Here is a 21,788-nt window from a genome sequence, read left to right as displayed (position 1 = left end):
GGAAATGTTTGAATTTTGATGCAACACATTCCTCACCTCCAATATTTGCTTTCCCTCATCTACTCAGTTACCCCTAAGTCTTCCCCTTTTCAGTGGAGATCTGAGCAACAACAGGCATTAGATAATCTAAGAGGAGGCTATTACTTCAGCTCTCCCACTAAAACCTGGAAGGCAAGACTTAGAATCATAATTTTCAGCCATCCTCAAGTTTGTTTCCTAGAGCCTCTGGACCAAACAAACAGGTAAATGTATACTCACAGGCTTTTTGGGGAAGTGGCTCCCAGGCTCAGCCCAAATACATTCACCATGAGAGAGGCTGCTTTCAGTGATGAACTAGGCACTTACTAAAATGAAAGGCCTTGCAGTGCAAAGCCTGTTACTCTATGAACTGAGATTCCTATTATGCCCTGGTGATAGAAAAAGCTCCCCGTAAAATTGGGTCATCAATAGAAGCTTCCTTGTTAAAATGGAAATTGTATTTACAAGACTGAGCTTATTCTCTTTCTACTGGAGTGTCACTGTTCCATGAGGAAATAACTAGAGTGCTTGTCATTGAGGTTAACTTGACAAAAGCTTCAGAAATGCCTCTTGCTCAGCAGCAACTAGATGGAGGATGATCAGTGCTCTCAAAACAAGAAAAACTATAGTATTTCTTTACCAATGAAGTGAACATGGGATAAAGGAGCCAGACAACGGATAGCTAGAGCCTATCAGTCCTATTCAAACACTCCCCTTTCCATACGGGAGATAGACCAACGTGTCTAATGAACTGATCTGCATGCAATATTTCTAGCAATATAGGGTGCCCTGGACAAATATTTTTCTAAGGTTTATGTTTTTCTTTTCTCTTGGTCAGTGGTTAATGAGGTAGGAACTTTGGAAAATTGGGGCTAGAAAGTATAAGGCTAAGAAATTTTGGGTAAGAATATGGGGAAGATCACCACATTGGCTCCTACCCCTACACCAAGATGTACCATATCTCAGCTTACACTACATAAATCCCAGAGGAGGCATGATACAACCAAAAAACTGATCAACTAACCAAACGACCAAATAGATAAGACTCTTAAAGGAAAGTGAATCTCTAGAACTTTGAGATAAGCCACCCTACCTCTCCTTTCTATCCGTGGTAACAGGAGAACTCAGGACATTTGGCCACAATGGATTTCCAAAAAAAAAAAAAAAAAAATTAATAGCGAAGTATATTGAACAGAAAGATACTTACCAAACCATTGGAGACTGTGTCACATGCCAGCAATCTAGGTACTGAGTCTATCACATGGGAGGAGAAATTTACAAAGAAGGGCCATACCACAACTGGAAAATGAACTCCATTGGGCCTCTCTCTGCAGCAGCAAGAGCCATCAAATATGCCTAATAAGGATGCACACCTACAGGGGCCTTCTATTGGCTTACTCATCCCAGGCTCCAACCTCTGCTAATGTTATTGAGGGATTAATAAAGGAGCTTTCACAGCCTTTGCTTAGTGCCACATGTTATATAATCAGATCAATATTTCCACTTCTCTCCAAAGCAAAGGCAACATCAGACACTACAAAATAATACTGTTGGGTTTTTCACCTCCCCTATGGTCCTACAGGAGTGGTTGTCATAGACATCCTAGGCTTTTAAAATAAAAACTATGGACACAACTTACAGGTAAATGGACTCCCAATATATCATAACTGCAGTCCATAGTCTTGATTACATTAAAGTCAAACCACTATGGCATGACTACGTCATATTTAAATGAACAACAAATGAGAACAGAGATATCATGCATCTAATATAAACTGAAGCTTGTGATTGGTACAATCAAATTAAAAACACTGTAATCCACAGCCAATATTCACAAACATTATGTGCCCTCAGGGATACAATGATAGCCCTTACTAATACCTGAGATGACAAATATAAACCCTGCCAATAATGTATACCTATTGCATGGTTAGCCTCTTTTCCTAATAATTATAATGATTTTACTCCCTTTGGTGTAAGTCTCATTTATTTATTTATTTATTTTTATTTTTTGAGACAGTCTCACTCTGTCACCTAGGCTGAAGAGCAGTGGCACAATCTTGGCTCACTGCAACATCCGCTTCCTGAGTTCAAACGATTCTCCTGCCTCAGCCTCCCAAAGTAGCCGGGATTACAGGCGTGTGCCACCATGCCCAGCTAAGTTTTTGTATTTTTAGTAATGATGGGGTTTCACCATGTTGGCCAGGCTGGTCTCAAACTCCTGACCTCAGGTGATCCATTCACATCAGACTCCCAAAGTGCTGGGATTACAGGCATGAGGCACTGTACCCAGCCCCCAAGTCCCATTTATTTAGGCAAAAGGAAATTGCGCTGACAATGTGGACTTTCTCCGTGGATGTTGATCAATGTAAATGTGGACGACAATATATACAACATACCATTACCTGGGCCAAGGCTTTTCTAAAACCTCAAGGGTTACAATCAGCTAGTGCATTCTTTCCCAGCCTGACCTCACAATACCAACTGCAAATTTTGCATAATACTCAATGCAAGTCTGTTCTGCAAAAATTGCAATTCTGGCTGCCCACTGTAAACAACAGAGCTCTTAGATATCACAACAAGGACTATTCTTATGAAAAACATATTACATCCGATGGAGATATCAAACTACGCTCTGCATGGGTGTTTTTTCAACCAAATTGACAACCACTTGCATAAAGCTATTACCAAATGTATCAGACCTACCAAGACCATCATTAATAATAAGTATTGGAGAAATATTTGAAAGAAATTACCTCTCAGTTTTACTCTTCTGAGTACTCCTTTAAAAAGTACATGGCCCACCCACAGGTGAGGGAAACAGTAATGAGAATGTCTGTAATGAAGGTAACCTGTGGGGAAATTTATTGGTGTAGTCACACAGCCACCTCCCATACAATGAATCCTCAGGCTATTAAAGATAAACTAATGATTGCTTTAGAAAAGTTTCCCTTAGAATTGAGGCAATGAAGCAAGTGGTCTCCCACTGAAATACAGGGAAAGAAACAGGTGAAGTATATAGCACAACTGTATATTTTTTAAATAACTTGGTCCATCTGTGAGCATGCCATATATGAGCACCCCATAGTTCAGGATCTAACTTGGTGCATGGCTAAACTAACAACTTTTTTTTCAAACCAAGAGAGCAGCCGTGAAGGCTATCCCCTGCTCATGAAAGCACTCCAGTATTATTGGCAATCAACAAGAAACTCAATAACCAATAAATACTAACCTGAATAAAAAAGAACACACAATTGCCCACCAAACCAAATCTGCATCTAGCCTTAGCCACAGTAATACATTGAACTGCTTGCTGAGCTTGCTTCCAGCTATCTAATTTTAGCACAGATAGCATAATACCTCTTCCCTTACTATGTTCCCCAGTAAGCCCCACTTGTCAAAATGAGCCTATTCTCCTAATCATGGACATCCTAAAACAACATTATGGACAATGGTAACCTGAGTCCATATCAGTTTAATTAATCTAGGTGCTGAATGCAAAGTGGGTAGTATATAAACTTGTTTGACTATAATAGCTATATGCTCCTACTAACACCACCTGGAATTGGATTAAGCCACACTTACCTTCACAGAAGAAAAGAAGAGAGGGAGGGAACCTGGTGGGCCTGCAAAGGAATTAATTGGCTACTCCTATCACAAACTTATCTTTATCTAACCCTGGGTGAACTGTACTTAGCAGTATATCAACTAAGCACTTGCCCCAAAAACCCATACTAGGTATAACTCTCCAATGACACAAATGAGCTTTTCAAGTAGTTCTCCTGGTACTCACCACCTTAGGATCACTATTTTGGGAGCTGTAAAATCATCATATGTGCAACCCAAGGACTGAAACTCTTGGTTGGATCTCACGTACTAGAGTTCATGGTACTACATAAACTTATATCTTCAGATACTTATTGGCTGCTAAAGGAGGAATCTGTGCACTTAACACATCGTACTGCATGTGGGTGGATAATACTCTCTAATTGCTACAGATTGCCAGGGACATGCATTAAAGGGGGTCACAGCACTACTCCACAGATTAAACAGATGAAACAAACAAAAATCTTATCCTCTTCGGATCTATTTTTGCTGGATTCCTCCACCCCACCCCTGCGAAGTGGGCAGATTGAATGCAGACAGTTATTATGATTGAATGATTAATACTGGTGAATCACTGTGATAAATGTTAATTGTATTGTTATTTTTAAAAATAACAAAAATCTCTTTTTTATATTTACAAAATGGAATAGTTTTACTCTACCCTCTAAATTACGATAGTGATTAAATACAGTTATATATATACACACCGTGTGTGTGTGTGTGTGTGTGTGTGTGTGTATATAAATATATGTATCTGAATTTCAAGCTCCAAATTGCCCATGTTTGTATGTAATGTTTTATGGGCTAGCAAACTTGTTTCACATACTGGGTTTTCCAAAGATTTCACAAAGCTGCTGTATATCTAAATATATGATGTATGTGGGGGGTAGAGGGAGTAATTAGAAAAGACAAAATTTTTTTGAAATTTTCAGTTGGCATTGTGTTTTTATAGTTTCTGGGTCTTAGAACTAAAGTCCTGGAAAGAAGTTAAATATGTCCGAAGTAAACTTAGTCTGAAAAAAAAAAAAAGAGAAATAAAATAAAGTTGTCATATAATACCACATTTTGCTTGCGTATTAGATAAATAAGGTGAGACTAACCATAGTCCTCTTTTAAGAAGTAAGTAGCTGTAGACTCAGTCATATGTCTAAAACTGACTTTGTAATGAGATTTCAGGAGTGTGAACAAATGCACATGACTGAACATAGAGTTCTATTATAGCATACTGTAAAATGATGAACTGTTAATTTAACAAGAGTTTTGCATGAAAGTCTAGTCTTTTTCTGTAAGGCTAGGTTTTCTAGGAAGAATGATTGGGAGCCATTATAAAGGAAGCAAAACTAACTCTTTCCAGATGCAAGCTTTCTATATTCTCTTGCCACTCTTACTGCAGACATATGACTAAGTGTAATATGCTTGGCTTCAACAGGAAAAGTACCAGCATTTTCTTAAGTGAACTCATTCATCAAGGAGACAAAACCAATGTAGAGTCATCCACAGGAGCCAAGTATATTAAATTGTATGTGGTCATCATGCATGCTTTCTTGTAATAAAGTCATGAGAAATAAACATCATCCTAAAATCAAGTGCTTTACATTTAATTAACTAATATGAGAATATTCACTGACCTTCTCATGGGATAGATTTTGAAGTGGCTCCTGCAGTTTATTATACTTCTTTTTGCATGCAAAAATGATTTTGTTGACATGTAAAATAAGTAGTTAGATCCCTTTTAATAAAACCCAAATCCCACATTGCTCAGTCAGTAGCATTATCATATTCCAAAATATGGAGCTTTGGAACACAGAGAATATAGCTAAGAAAAAAGCTCAAAGGCGGAAACATTTCTAGTTACAGGTAGATGTCTGCATATAGGAGAAAGAACATCAGAAGCTGACAAGCTTTTTCTTTTTAAGAAATTGAGTTTATTGCCTTTACTAGAGAACATACATTTTTCTCTTAGTTTCAACAATGAAATCTCAAATTCCTTATATTTTATATTTTGATTGTTTGTGAAAGGGAAATGCAGGCAGGAGATAATGAAGTTGACATATTAAACAAACATAAGACAACCCATCATGTTATGATTTTGGAAATGATATTAAAAAATGATTTTTATGATTAAGGGTCACTTCTTTCAGCATGCATAAAGAAAAGAGTGTGTCTCACTCCTAAATATAACTTGAGGATGAACAGAAAGGATACAAAGGAAAGTAAGCACATAGTCCTAAAAATACGATATTACGGTACCAGAATATATAAATAAGAAACTATACAGAAATAATAGTGCTGGGTCTGCGGATAAACAACGTCCAGGAATTACTACGTCAAGTTTGATAAGAATTTTTAGAAAAAATAAAAGTGAAGGGAATCTCGAATGGTTTCATATTCAGAATCAATACATTTATTAAGCAGGTGACATTTTTCAGACATTAGTAAAGAACTCTTACAACTCAAAGTCAACCCGATTAAGATTTGGCCAACATCTTTGAATAGACATTTCATCAAATAACATATACAAATGGCCAATAAGGACATGAAAATATGTTTCATATCATTAGTCATTAGGGAATTGCAAATCGAAACCACAATGAAGTAACACATCACACTCACTAGGATATCTATAACAATTTAAAAGCATTGGTGATATAAAGAAATCAGAAGAACATCTGTACATTGCTGGTGGGAAGATAAAATGTTTCAACTGCTGTAGAAAATAATTTGTTGCTTCTTCAAAAAGTTGATTATAGAATTAACGTATGACCTGGCAATTCTACTTCTAGGTATATATCCAAAAAAAGTGAAAACAAGTACTCAAATAACTACTTCTACACACGTGTTCATACCAACAGTATTCACAATAATAGCCAAAAGGTGGAAACATCCCAAATGCCCATCATTGAATAAATGAATAAAACAATAAATAGGGTGGTATATATAAAAATGAAATATTATTTAATCAAAAAAGGAATAAGGTACTGATAGATTACAGTATGGATGAATCCCAAGAATATAATGCTGAGTGAAAGAAGCCTGTCATAATTTGCTACATATCATATGATTCCATTTATATGGAATATCCAGATAAGTACATTCATAAAGACAAAACAGACTGGTGATTGCCAAGCGTTGGGGGGACGTGGTGAGAAACTACTAAACTGTAGTTTGAAACTGCTTCAATAATTCTTTGCAATAACATGCTCATTTGGAAGCTCATATCCAGAAGTCTTATCCAGTCATAATAAGGCAATATTATGGATGTTAATATAGAATATATGAAAGTGTACATTGGATACAACTTAAACATACGAAAATTTAGTGCTTTTTATTAATTTTTTAAAACACAAACTTTGAATGACACAGAAAAACCTGTCTTATATTAGTGTTATCTATTAATATAAAATGCCATGTATTTTTAAAGAGGTTTTTAAAGTGTGAGTAGATAATATTTTAAATAATCAATCAGAGACTTTATTTGTCAAGATTGCCCCATTCTCTGGCTAGAGAGGTCACTGAGTCATTACTGTACTAGATTTAGTGAATATTAATTTTACTTGTGCATTCAGGGAAACAAAAACATATCCAAATAAACATGCTTCTTGGCATTTTGCTTCTTTAATTTTCACTTTTAATCCATTTCCCTTTAAGTCTTTAATCATCTTTTCACTGATGATTTCTCTTTCATTCTGTTCATGTATCTGAGGAATTAACAATCATATTCTCAGTGGTTTCATGTAATCAAAACCTCCTGATTCAAACACTGTGTGCAATCTGCAGGGAGAACTTATTAAAAGGGCTTTGCAGATTTGTTTAGTGCTCTGTTCAGAATATGAAAGTGCAGACTTTTAAATATATGTGAGACAATATTGTCAATTCCTTACACTGTTGAAAGAACTTTTGAACTAGACATTTTCCATTATTTAGAGCATGAAATATTGAGAGTCAAATTTCTGCTAAAATAATTCCGGGTAATACTAACAGATGGTGCAAAATGAAGCCAAGTTGGTAGGTTTCAGATTCACAAGCTCACTGATTTGTAAAAATCCAGACCGAACTACATCAGTCAGTGGTTTGTTGATGGCCTCCTGAAAGCTTCCCTAGCAGAAATGAGGGCGTGGAGGCAGTTCAGATTGTGTGTGCGTGTGTGTGTGTGTCTGTGTGTGTGTGTGTGTGTGTCAGAGAGAGAGAGAGAGAGATTCAGAGAGAGAGAGGTTCTGTATGCGAATAACAGAGTCATCCTGAACAGGTTTACATATCCACAAGAGGCATGGCTGAATTTGATCCATTTCAGTGGAAGATTATTAGGTGATACAGTAGAGACAGAAAGTCAAGCATATTCTTTAAGTCTTTGCTTATTAAGGGAAGGAGAAAGTGAGATGGTAGTTTAAAGAGACAGAGGATCTAGACATGAGTCTTGGAATGCAGATGAGGACATAAATCTCAGCTCTGCTGCATACAGCACATGTAACCTCGGGCAAATCATTTAATTTTTGTACACATGACGCTATATGTGTAAAACCGGGCATATTAGTACTTCTTTCTGAAGCAGGTTATAAATTATGAACAGATAAATTACTGTACATAAAATATGAAGTAAAAATGGAGTGCATGTATGTAAAAACTTTCAGTACTATGAATGCCATTATAATTATTATATTAATTGCTAAAGTTTTCATTTTCAGTAATAAAATTTATTTTTTCTAGGTTTGACATGAGTTTTGAAATGATTAGTATCAGCACTTTCACTTTAGTAAATTTTACATTGGGCAATCAGAAAACAAGATTTCCAGGCTTGGTAGAATTCTGATTTTATATCTACAAACTACAAATATGGAAGTCCCTGACCTTGAGCTCAAAATATGTATATGGTTGTTAAGATTTGAAAGGATGGAATTTTTATTAGAAAACATGCATCATATTTTGTGTAAGATATTCTGGCTGTCTTTTTAAACAGATCGCTTCTTAGAGCAGTTTTTCTTAAACTTATTGCACACACTCTTATGTTTCTTGAATAATTTAAAGCATTCTAGAAATTATTTTCGGTAGTATCAGCTATAATAGAACTACATAGGAGAGTTTATTCTTATTAAGTGCAGTGTAAAAGTTATTTGAGCTGGAGGAATTAGGTAACTTGAAATCAACAAAAGGAAGGCACGTTAGGAGAGGGAAGTATCAAATATGGTGCTCTTCTCCTAACAAATAGACTGGAACATGGGTGAAGATGTGAGAACAACATAGACACACAGACACACTTCTTATGCCAAGTTGGCTGAGGTGTATTGAGGCAGAAAAACCCCGAGAGATGTGTGTCTATGGTAAAATCAAGGCCAGGTTGAAAAAGAATAGCAATTAAAGTCTGGGACTATGGCCAGGTTTAAAAAACAAAAAAGAGCAATAATTATTAAAATTAGGAAGAGGTGCTACAAGCAGATTGTGTTCCAAAAGTTTATTATTAAGTTTATTTAGTAACTGATATCTGAGCATATTTCCCTTATTAATATACTCTCTCTTTTTTTCTCTCTCTCTCCATGTGTGTGTGTTTGTGGCTGTTCTGTTCTTAATAAAAAATTGCTATGTCTAAGACATAAGTTCTTTGTGATTTAGTTGTCAATGAATGCTGGGGAGACAGTGAACAACAAGATAAAGCCTTTGATCATAAAGAACAAATAATAAGCTTAATGATTATGAAAACAGTAAGAGTTAATATTTGAGCAGTTATCATATTCCAAGCACTATAATTTTCTTTTTTTTCAGATTAGGAAAATGAAGCAGAAATATACAATGCTTGATTAGCAGCATCGGTCATCCTAATAGTGACGAAATCTAATTGTGAATTAATTGATAGAGAAAGAAAAATACCGGGGCTTATATCCCAGCATCTCCATCTCCACCTCCTGGTTATATAAAATTGGTAAATTTATGAAAATACCATCGTTTCTTGAATATAAAAAGAGAATTAAAACTATATATGCCAGATGATTGTGAAAAAGATTGGTGGAGCTTATTCTAATTTATCAGAAACGATGGATGCAATAACTGTTCCAAGTGCTTTGCAAGTACTGCTCACTCAATTCTCATAACAAAACAGTGAGGAGGATTTTTTTTTTTTTTTTTTTTTTTTTTTTTTTGAGACGGAGTCTCCCTTTGTCGCGCCCAGACTGGAGTGCAGTGGCACCATCTCGGCTCACTGCAAGCTCCGCCTCCCGGGTTTACGCCATTCTCCTGCCTCAGCCTCCGAGTAGCTGGGACTACAGGCACGCACCACCACGCCCGGCTAATTTTTTGTATTTTTAGTAGAGACGGGGTTTCTCCGTGTTAGCCAGGATGGTCTCGATCTCCTGACCTCGTGATCCGCTCGCCTCGGCCTCCCAGAGTGCTGGGATTACAGGCGTGAGCCACTGCGCCCGGCGAGGATACTCCTATTATCATCATTTTGTAGGTGAAGACATTGGCATACAGAGATATTGAGGGACTTCTGTCAGGTAACAGAGTTAAAAAGTTGAAAAGCAGTTATATGAGCCAGCCATTGGGGTTTCCAAGACCAGTATCTTAAGGATTATATGCTCTCCAACCAGTACCACTACTAGCTCTGTGTTTTACACACTTAAGATTCTATATGTGTATGTGTGCATGTATTTGCTTATATATGTATATATATCCATATACATACATGTATATGGAAATATGTTCATAATGTGTTTTAAACACATAATGTATTCCTAATAAAATATCGTCATTATTGTAATTATTATCATTTCATAGAAAGTACTTCTGTCTCAGGTCTCATCTGTGGAGCCATTTCTGTTTAAGTCATAGAGTAACCGCAGGAAAAAAAAATGACAAAAATCTAGTTGGCTTGTAGAGTTTTTGATATTGTGATATCTGATTGGACATAGGAGAAATGTGGCATGTACTTTCCACTCTACTTCCAAAATGAGATTGTATTTCCACATGCAATGGATTCTCAGAAATTTTAAAATCAAATAAACAACAACAAAATAAACTTTTTTCATTCCCCATTGTTTTCCCACAATTTTAGCACTTTCTTAGCAGCAAATTGACTCATCTTCTAGGAGATGGAAATTTCATTATTGCCTTTGATCAGAATACAGACATATTTAGAATATCTTCCCTCCTATTTTTCATAATTTCATAATCTCTTGTGACCTAGGTGACATTTCTTTTTGATGCTTTGATTTGTCTGCCATGTTTGAAAATGCATAGATCATACAAATACCTGAAAAAAACTATTCTTATCCTACTTGGTGGTTATGTGAATCATAAAACTTTTCAAAACAAATAAACCCAGCTAAGAAGTTTAACATCGTTTAATCTAAGAGTTTTATCTCACATCACCAACTACTTGAATAGGGAAACAAATTTTCTTCCTAACTCCAACTGAGGTAACTCTCAGTGTTAATCAACACACTGTGTAACTATTGTATAAGAAAATATGTTCTTTCTTCTAATTTAAGATAACATATCCCCCATACCATCGGCCAGGAGTATCGATAGATGTAGGCATAGATGTTGATCATCTCCTAACATGTGTTTTACTTTGGATGCTCCTCTTCGTTGGCATTAATGGTAATTTGCTTGGATTTGAGTCACCTGGAAATTAAGAGCAGTAGCTTTGGAGATCAAGTTATTCTGCCTGACATTTTTCTGTCTCTCTGACCTAGAATACGGTAGGCATGCAGCAATTAATATCTATTAATATTTCTCTCACTCAAGAGGGAAAAGCAGCTGCAGCTTTACAGATTCCAGTATGTCATGATGCCCTAAAAAGCACGACCTGTGTTTGGATGTAAGAGTATTACAAAAGCGATGTAAGAGCACTCCAGCACAAATGAGTTTAATAGGTGTCAAAGGAACTGCACTTTCCTGATGACAATTTTATACAATGATTTAGAGCAGGAACTTTGTGGGAGGACAGACGGTGGTCAGACTAACCTAATCATCAAGGCCAGCATCTTCAAATCTCTCTGCTCTGTCTTCATACTACCTCCTCTGTGTAACACAATCTCCCTCTCATACTACCTCCTCTGTGTAACACAATCTCCATCTAACTCCCTCTTATAAGCGTACATGGGATTGCATTTAGGGTCCACAAAGCTAATCCAAAGTAATAACTTCATTTCAAGATTCTTAACTTAATCAGTTACAAAGAGCCATCTTAGACAGGGAGAAGGGCACATGTAAGGTAACATTTACAGGCTGTAGGGATTACAAGACGCATACCTTTTAGGGGAGGTATTTTTCAATTTACCACAGTAAATATTTAGTATCTGTTTCTGCTAAAAAGGTGATGTATAATACAAAAATAAAAGTTCGGTTGGCTTCCTAGGTACCTCTAATACCTTTCTCAAGGCACAATTACTAATCCTCTCAGCCAATCAATAATAACAAGTACAGTTAGCACATATATAGTAAATACAAGCCAGGGTCTGTTCTATGTGCTTAACATTTACCAACTCATTATACAGAAAATATACTTCCAAAACTCCTTTTATTTTATTTTATTTTTATACTTTAAGTTCTAGGGTACATGTGCACAACATGCAGGTTTGTTACATATATATACATGTGCCATGTTGGTGTGCTGCACCCATTAACTCATCATTTACATTAGGTATATCTCCCAATGCTATCTGTCCCCCCTCCCCCCACCCCACGACAGGCCCCAGTGTGTGATGTTCCCCTTCCTGTGTCCAAGTGTTCTCATTGTTCAATTCCCACCTATGAGTGAGAGCATACGGTGTTTGGTTTTCTGTCCTTGCGATAGTTTGCTGAGAATGATGGATTCCAGCTGCATCCATGTCCCTACAAAGAACATGAACTCATCCTTTTTTATTGCTGCATAGTATTCCATGGTGTATATGTACCACATTTTCTTAATCCAGTCTATCATTGATGGAGCGGATTTGGGATGATCCCAAGTCTTTGCTTTTGTGAATAGTGCCTCAATGAACATATGTGTGCATGTGTCATTATGGCAACATGATTTACAATCATTTGGGTATACACTCAGAACTGGGATGGCTGGGTCAAATGGTAGTTCTAGTTCTAGATCCTTGAGGAATCGCCACACTGTCTTCCACAATGGTTGAACTAGTTTACAGTCCCACCAACAGTGTAAAAGTGTTCCTATTTCTCCACATCCTCTCCAGCACCCATTGTTTCCTGACTTTTTAATGATTGCCATTCTAACTGGTGTGACATGGTATCTCATTGTGTTTTGATTTTCATTTCTCTGATGGCAAGTGAAGATGAGCATTTTTTCATGTGTCTATTGGCTGCATGAGTGTCTTCTTTTAAGAAGTGTCTGTTCATATCCTTTGCCCACTTTTTGATGGGGTTGTTTTTTCTCGTAAATTTGTTTGAGTTCTTTGTAGATTTTGGATATTAGCCCTTTGTCAGATGAGTACATTGCAAAAATTTTCTCCCATTCTGTAGGTTGCCTGTTCACTCTGATGGTAGTTTCTTTTGCTGTGCAGAAGCTCTTTAGTTTAATTAGATCCCATTTTTCAATTTTAGCTTTTGTTTCCATTGCTTTTGGTGTTTTAGATATGAAGTCCTTACCCATGCCTATGTCCTGAATGGTATTGCCTAGGTTTTCTTCTAGGGTTTTTATGGTTTTAGGTCTAACATTTAAGTCCTTTATCCATCTTGAATTAATTTTTGTATAAAGTGTAAAGAAGGGATCCAGTTACAGCTCTCTACATATGGCTAGCCAGTTTTCCCAGCACCATTTATTAAATAGAGAGCTGGTTTTTTGAAAAGATCAACAAAATTGATAGACTGCTAGCAAGACTAATAAAGAAGAAAAGAGAGAAGAATCAAATAGACACAATAAAAAATGACAAAGGGGACATCACCACCAATCCCACAGAAATAGAAACTACCATCAGAGAATACTATAAACACCTCTACGCCAAAAAAAAAAAAAAAAAAAAACAAAAAAAAAAAAACTAGAAAATCTAGAAGAAATGGATAAATTTCTGGACACATATACCCTTCCAAGAAGAAGTTGAATCCCTGAATAGACCAATAACAGGCTCTGAAATTGAGGCAATAATTAATAGCCTACCAAACAAAAAAAGTTCAGGACCAGACGGATTCACAGCCGAAATCTACCAGAGGTACAAGAGGGAGCTGGTACCATTCCTTCTGAAACTATTCCAATCAATAGAAAAAGAGGGAATCCTCCTTAACTCATTTTATGAGGCCAGCATCATCCTGATACCAAAGCCTGGCAGAGACACAAAAAAAGAGAATTTTAGATCAATATCCCTGATGAACATCAGTGCAAAAATCCTCAATGAAATACTGGCAAACCAGATCCAGCAGCACATCAAAAAGCTTATCCACCACAATCAAGCGGGCTTCATCCCTGGGATGCAAGGCTGGTTCAACACACACAGATCAGTAAACGCAATCCAGCATATAAACAGAACCAAAGACAAAAACCACATGATTATCTCAATAGATGCAGAAAAGGCCTTTGACAAAATTCAACAGCCCTTCATGCTAAAAACTCTCAATAAATTAGGTATTGATGGGACGTATCTCAAAATAATAAGAGCTATTTATGACAAACCCACAGCCAATATCATACTGAATGGGCAAAAACTGGGAAGCATTCCCTTGGAAAACTGACACAAGACAGGGATGCCCTCTCTCACCACTCCTATTCAACATAGTGCTGGAAGTTCTGGCTAGGGCAATCAGGCAGGACAAAGAAATAAAGGGTAATCAATTAGCAAAAGAGGAAGTCAAATTGTCCATTTGCAGTTGATATGATTGTATATTCAGAAAACCCCATCGTCTCAGCCCAGAATCTCCTTAAGCTGATAAGCAACTTCAGCAAAGTCTCAGGATACAAAATCAATGTGCAAAAATCACAAGCATTCTTATATACCAATAATAGACAAACAGAGAGCCAAATCATGAGTGAACTTCCATTCACAATTGCTTCAAAGAGAACAAAATACCTAGGAATCCAACTTACAAGGGATGTGAAGGACTTCTTCAAGGAGAACTACAAATCACTGCTCAACGAAATAAGAGAGGACACAAACAAATGGAAGAATATTCCATGCTCATTGATAGGAAAAATCAATATCGTGAAAATGGCCATACTGCCCAAGGTAATTTATAGATTCAATGCCATCCCCATCAAGCTACCAATGACTTTCTTCACAGAATTGGAAAAAACTACTTTAAAGTTCAGAAGGAACCAAAAAAGAGCCCGCATTGCCAAGACAATCCTAAGCCAAAAGAACAAAGTTGGAGGCATCACGTTACCTGACTTCAAACTATACTACAAAGCACAGTAACCACAAGAGCATGGTTCTGGTACCAAAACAGAGATATAGACCAATGGAACAGAACAGAGCCCTCAGAAATAGTACCACACATCTACAACCATCTGATCTTTGACAAACCTGACAAAAACAAGAAATGGGGAAAGGATTCCCAAAATTCCATTTAAATGTGACAGTGAGGCCAGTTTTCTTGTATCAATTGACAGTTTTTCAAACATTTAAATTAAACCCATTGTCCTACAGATAATGAGATATAAAGAAAAGCTTCTGCACAGCAAAAGAAACTACCATCAGAGTGAACAGGAAACCTACAGAATGGGAGAAAATTTTTGCAATCTACTCATCTGACAAAGGGCTAATATCCAGAACCTACAAAGAACTCAAACAAATTTACAAGAAAAAAACAACCCCATCAAAAAGTGGGCAAAGGATATGAACGGACATTTCTCAAAAGAAGACATTCAGACAGCCAACAGACACATGAAAAAATGCTCATCATCACTAGCCATCAGAGAAATGCAAATCAAAACCACAATGAGATACCATGTCACAGCGGTTAGAATGGCAATCATTAAAAAGTCAGGAAACTACAGGTGCTGGAGAGGATGTGGAGAAATAGGAACACTTTTACACTGTTGCTGGGATTGTAAACTACTTCAACCATTATGGAAAACAGTATGGCGATTCCTCAAGGATCTAGAACTAGATGTACCATATGACCCAGCCATCCCATTACTGGGGATATACCCAAAAGATTATAAATCATGCTGCTATAAAGACACATGCACACGTATGTTTATTGCGGCACTATTCACAATAGCAAAGACTTGGAATCAACCCAAATGTCCATCAGTGACAGACTGGATTAAGAAAATGTGGCACATATACACCATGGAATACTATGCAGCCATAAAAAAGGATGAGTTTGTGTTCTTTGTAGGGACATGGATGCAGCTGGAAACCATCATTCTTAGCAAACTATCACAAGAACAGAAAATCAAACACCGCATGTTCTCACTCATAGGTGGGAACTGAACAATGAGATCACTTGGACTCGGGAAGGGGGACATCACACACCGGGGCCTATTATGGGGAGGGGGGAGGGGGGAGGGATTGCATTGGGAGTTATACCTGATGTAAATGACGAGTAATTGGGTGCTGACGAGTTGATGGGTGCAGCACAGCAACATGGCACAAGTATACATATGTAACAAACCTGCACGTTATGCACATGTACCCTAGAACTTAAAGTATAATTTAAAAAAAAAAAAAAAAAAGAAATGAAAAAAAAAAGACTAATTTTCAATCATGGATATTTTCTAGCTACTTCACAAGAACAGTGACAAAAGCTCATTCTGAGGACTGAAAAGTAGCCACTATGCAAATAGAACAGTTATTATTCCCATGTGTTCACCTACCGTGGTGCTTCCATGAAGCACCTACATCCAGGGCTATGGAGAATGAAGTCATTTTTAGGACTGCAAAGTATACATACAGTTTTATTTATTTAAATTAGACTTAAGCCATGAAAAAATCAATCCTTGAATCAAAAAGAAAATAATTTATTTAGCATAGCAGTTGATAAGGAGGTTACTAATGTTTTCTTATAACTTTTAAACTGTAACACATGTAAAATCTGCAAGTTTGTTGTTGTTGTTGTTGTTTTCCATTCGAGGATGCTTAAGTCTCTAACTTAATGGGAAATGGTGGTATGCTAATCGAATGCTTCCCAATAAGACTTTAGTTACATTTGAAGAATATGAAAAACTTCTCAGCATAGAGCAATAATTCATTTTGAAATATAGTACAATTTTGTAACTATTATGTTTTCTTTATCTCTGCCTCATATCTTCAAACACTTAAATAGTTCATTTTCATGTATAAATACATTCTTCTATATCATCAGGTCCAACACCAAAAACTACTTTAAATACCACTTCTTTGGGACAAAATTTTGAGGTTTTTCAGCATTGCTTTCAAACTCACCCTGTTTGTACCTATATTTGAAAGCATTTTAAAAACTCTTAAGGTTTATTTCCCTAACCCTTCTCTTCGTTCCATTTCATAATCTTTTTTTTTTTCAGGTAAATGTTAATATATTTAATTATCTTTTAGTTTAACTTTATTAGCATTATTGAATGATAATGCCTTATTGAATGATAACATACTTCAGCAGGTACCCGATACATGTTTTAGTAAGGGTTGTTTTGCATGGAGCTCTATTTCCTGATCTGCATTCCTATACAGCCAACACTCAAGGAGATATTCTCTTCATTTTATACAACCCTGCTCATTTACCACTTTTGCCACCCTCCCAGTCTCATGTGCTCTTGGCGGCTCAGAGGCTAGTTTGACTACTCTGTGTATACTCTTGACTGCTGGCAGACAGTTAATACTGGCCTTACCCCACTCCATGAAACAGTCTTCAAGCTAATAACTTTAACATTGATTGAAAGAATTACTTTAACTTTCTTTGTCCTTGACTACCATCGGTATTTCATTTTGGATATATAGTAGAAAATCAACATCTATTGTATTCTCTTTATAACAAAAACCAGTAATAAACAGAAGTAATGTTTTAAAGATGATGCAAAACAAAAAAAGGGAAAAATAAAAGTAAATGAATCATTTATACCACAAACTCTTCTCTAGTTGAAGATGAATGACTGAGTCATGTATTTGATGAAACACATGAGAGAAGCACAGCAAATTTCCTTTGTCTAATCATTTTCTTGATGATTTTTTTCCTTAACATTAGCCAAATTCTTTCATAAAGGCTTTTTGAAAATTCAGTTTAGTAGGTAGTAGGCCCTAAAAAGGGTTTAGGGCCTAACGTGGGTTAATCTCACTACTAACAGATAATTTCTTTTTGGAAGAATGTATGAATTCACCCCCCAAAAAATCCTGAGCTTTGAATCTGCTGCTGTTCTCAGTCTTGTTAGGCTTGTTCAGCGTTGGACACTATTCAAAAGTTTGAACATCCAGTGTCATTTGTGCATTATTTAAATTTCGGTAATATGTTTCTATTTATTTATATAGACTAATAAGATAAAAACATTCCTAATTTTGTTTACATCTTTGAGGTTTTATAATTCTGTGTTAATTTTTGGAGCAAATTGGGGACAATTATGAGAAAGTCAAACCAGGTGCTTGTTACTCATTTGTAAATGTCATCTATAATACATTATGCCAATGTATATTTCTATATCATAATACAATCGTATTATAACATAAAGATTCTAAAACATATAGGTCACTAAGTTAACAGAAGATTCCAAACCATATTTGTATTCTTCAACTTAAAGTAAAACCACCCCTGGCATTTCAACAGTTGTAATTAATGCCAAATATTATGTAGCAAATCATTATGCCTGCTGCTTCCTTACCCACCTGCTGATTATCCTGTGATCTGTCTTGCTGCTTTGTCAACCTGATGAGTGGTGTTGCCCTCCAGACACCCAGTCCACCTGTTCATAATTTACTTCCAGCATGTCATACTTGACTATTATGTGAAATTAAAAAGAAATACTATGAAAATGATCACTTTCCAAAGCTGACATTATAATAATGTAGATGCTATGGCGACTTGTTCCTAATTCACTAATAATTGCCCTATATTCCTTCTCCTTATATTAAACAAGGGCGCCTTTTCCCTTGTATTAAAAACTTAATTGTTCTCACGAATGTCCTTCACGGTGTGCTTTAAGAATATATTCTCCAGATAGCCACCTTCTTCATCTCTGCAAAAAGCTTCTGGGACCAAGAACAAGAAAAATGTGGCAGGTGTGGTAAGGGCCAATTAAAAAACAAATCTGCACTAACTGATGGGTAATCTTCAGTAAAATCACTAGTGACAATACCAGATGCCTGGGGAAAATTGACATTGACCAGATCTGTTTATTGCTGGCAGTGCTTTGATTCATCTGCACCATGCAGCTGTTGTAAAGGTAAATGGCTTGCACTCCCATTTTGTGCTTTTATGGGTTTGTTTTGTTGCAGCAGTCTTAGTATTTCTTTTTTTCACCCAGGCTTGTAATAGGTCAGATGCTACCATTTTCAAACAGCCTTTCCATCTTTCCTCATTTCCCAGACAACCAGATTTGCAAGTAGATTAGTGCTGCATTTCAGTTAATCACATTCTGAATTACTAAACTGTTTGAATATATTTAATGAATGCACATTTACCTAAAAGGTGGACAATTCAAATTAAAAAAACAGGAGTCTTTGCCTTATTTTCTCCTATCTATGATATTATTCAATTTCAGCACATGTTCTTTTCTCATTTCGAGGAGAGCCTCTCTTATTCACACTGTCTTAGCACATAGGACCCAGCCTGGCACATATTCAGCACAGATTAATGTTTGTTTAATGTTGCCCGAATAGACTCATATTTATTTCTAATAAATGTTCAAATACCAATGTCCTCAAATTAATATTTGCCATGGTATTGAATATATTCTGTGCTTTTTAACTTGTTAGATCTGTGTGCTTGGTGGTTTATTCAGGGTACATAAAGTTACATAAAGCCACATAGTGAGTATGTCCAAGTTTTTATCATAGGTTTTCATTAATGGTTTATAATTTTATAATGAAATAAAAATGTGCTATAGAGTATAATGGAAACGTTACTTTTTCAAAATAAAACAGGAGAATAAAAATATGTGACAGTCTTGTGAGAAAACTTTCAGACAAGCCTGGCAGCACAGGAAATGTTTATTTTCCCCTGTGCTTAGGGAGTTCATTGATGGAAGAGTTTAAAAATTACTTACTTCATTAAACTACATTAAATAGCCTATGAAATATACTTTGAATCAATCCAATTCTTTCCACTCAAGCCATCACCCCATCAAATCCAAGTCATCGTCAATAATCACCCACACCCTACATTTTCTAACTGTAATAATATGCCTATAAAGTATCTTGAGATCTCATTAAAATGATGACCCCATTTCCCTAAATCTGTGGCAGACTCCAGGATTCGGCAGGTTAAACACACTCCCATCTAGGACTGATCCTACTGGTCCATGTACCACACTTTGAATAGAGAGGACTTCGCTTACTTTCTGTTTTAGTTTTATGACTCTTATCCCCTAACTCTTATAGTCCACAACTAGGTATTTGACAGATAAGACTTTTTATAATTACTGCAAACCCAACATCAACATCATACATTCTAAAATCTATCATATGTCATTTTTACCTCACAAACTCTAGACACAGTCATTTCAGTTCCTCAATCAAGTCGACCTCTTTGTACCTACTATTCAACAGCTGCACATGGATCTGTCTGGATCATTCTACTCTCCACCTCTATTAATAGCTAGCTTTCTTGTCCTTCAGAATCCAGCTTCAATTCTACCAGCACAGATAGGGTTTCCCTAACTACCTTCATGTGAATAGCTACTATGCTCTACTATTTTCCCCTGTATGTTTATCTTATAAATATTGTAGAAATTCATCTTGTAATTATGTGTTTGCTTATTTACTTGAGTATTGACTGCAGTCCCTGCTAAGGAATATGTGCCATAAGAATCAGCACAATGTCTGTTTCAGAAAACGAGTTTTGTACAGGGCACACTTAATACCTGGCAAAGGGGAGCATTTAATAATATTTATAAATAAATATATACTTGTTTTTTAGGTTTTCTTTAGCCATCTACCTACTCACACAAACAAAACATTCTGAAATTATATTACTTGTACATTTTTCTTTTATGTTGGAAAATATTTAATCTAACACATGGATATATCTTATTTTACATTTGTTCATTCGTATTTGAAGCCATAAATTCCATTCAATTTATTAAGGAGAAATTATCATAAGTTCAAGACACAGTTGAATTTTATGAGGAAGATTCAGTAGGTCCAATGCCTCCAAATGGTTTGCAAGAAAAAATTTTGCAAACAAATTTGTACTTGATTACTATTCTATGAACGGTTACTATGCAAATTCATAACTATGGGTATAAGACATGTGTTACTAAAAAGGCCTAAGAACCTATGGAGTGTGTGCCTCTGAGTGATATTTTATAATTAATGGCTAATATTTATTGAGTGCTTACTATGCCCTTTATTATTCCCAAAATAAAATGGCTAAAACCATATTCATAAATGCTGTCATAATTTGGAATAAAACATATATCTAACTTGCCTACTACAATATCTAACTTACCAACTACACTTTGCTGTTATCTTTTAATAGGTACATTTTTTTTCTTTCCCTTCTTCCCTACTTTTGCACTCAAATTTTTGTGTTCTGTTCTCTTCTCTTTCTCCCTATCACAATAAGCTATATTCCACTTTGGCAGCACAAATGGTAACGTGATTTGGACCACATCACCTCTTTCTTATTTTACCATGAATCTAAGGATTAGCTAAAAATAATTAATTTGTAATTACTTCTAAAATTACTTAATTAACAATTAATCAAAATAAAATGTTGAGACACAGTTAGTGTTTTTTTTTGTTTTGTTTTGTTTTGTTTTGTTTTTTTAAACACAAAAGCCTTGCTGAGAAAAATATAACAATGAAACATATGCAATCAGGGATAGAGGAAGACTGTAGTTTGCTTTCACTTGCATGGTCATGCAAAAAACTTGTCAAAATCTCTTCAAAATGTCGGTTAAAAGAGTTTAATTCTCACTCTGAAATTGCTCTAGAAATCACTAGTTTGTGCACTTCAAAACAAGGTTTGCAAAATACACAAAAGTCTTCCAGCCTTTTTCTCTCAGCATTTCTGAGTTCCTAATCCTTTTATAGAAGGTGAAAACCAATTGCTTTTTTTTTTTTTTTTTTTTTTTTTTTAATCAAAGCAATCTTCAGTCTGGAACACTCCTG

This window comes from Macaca fascicularis, chromosome 1, assembly GCF_037993035.2.
Source record: "Macaca fascicularis isolate 582-1 chromosome 1, T2T-MFA8v1.1".
Taxonomy (NCBI): Eukaryota; Metazoa; Chordata; class Mammalia; order Primates; family Cercopithecidae; genus Macaca; species Macaca fascicularis.
The sequence above is the reverse complement of the archived record's forward strand: the minus strand, read 5'-3'. Positions refer to the sequence as shown.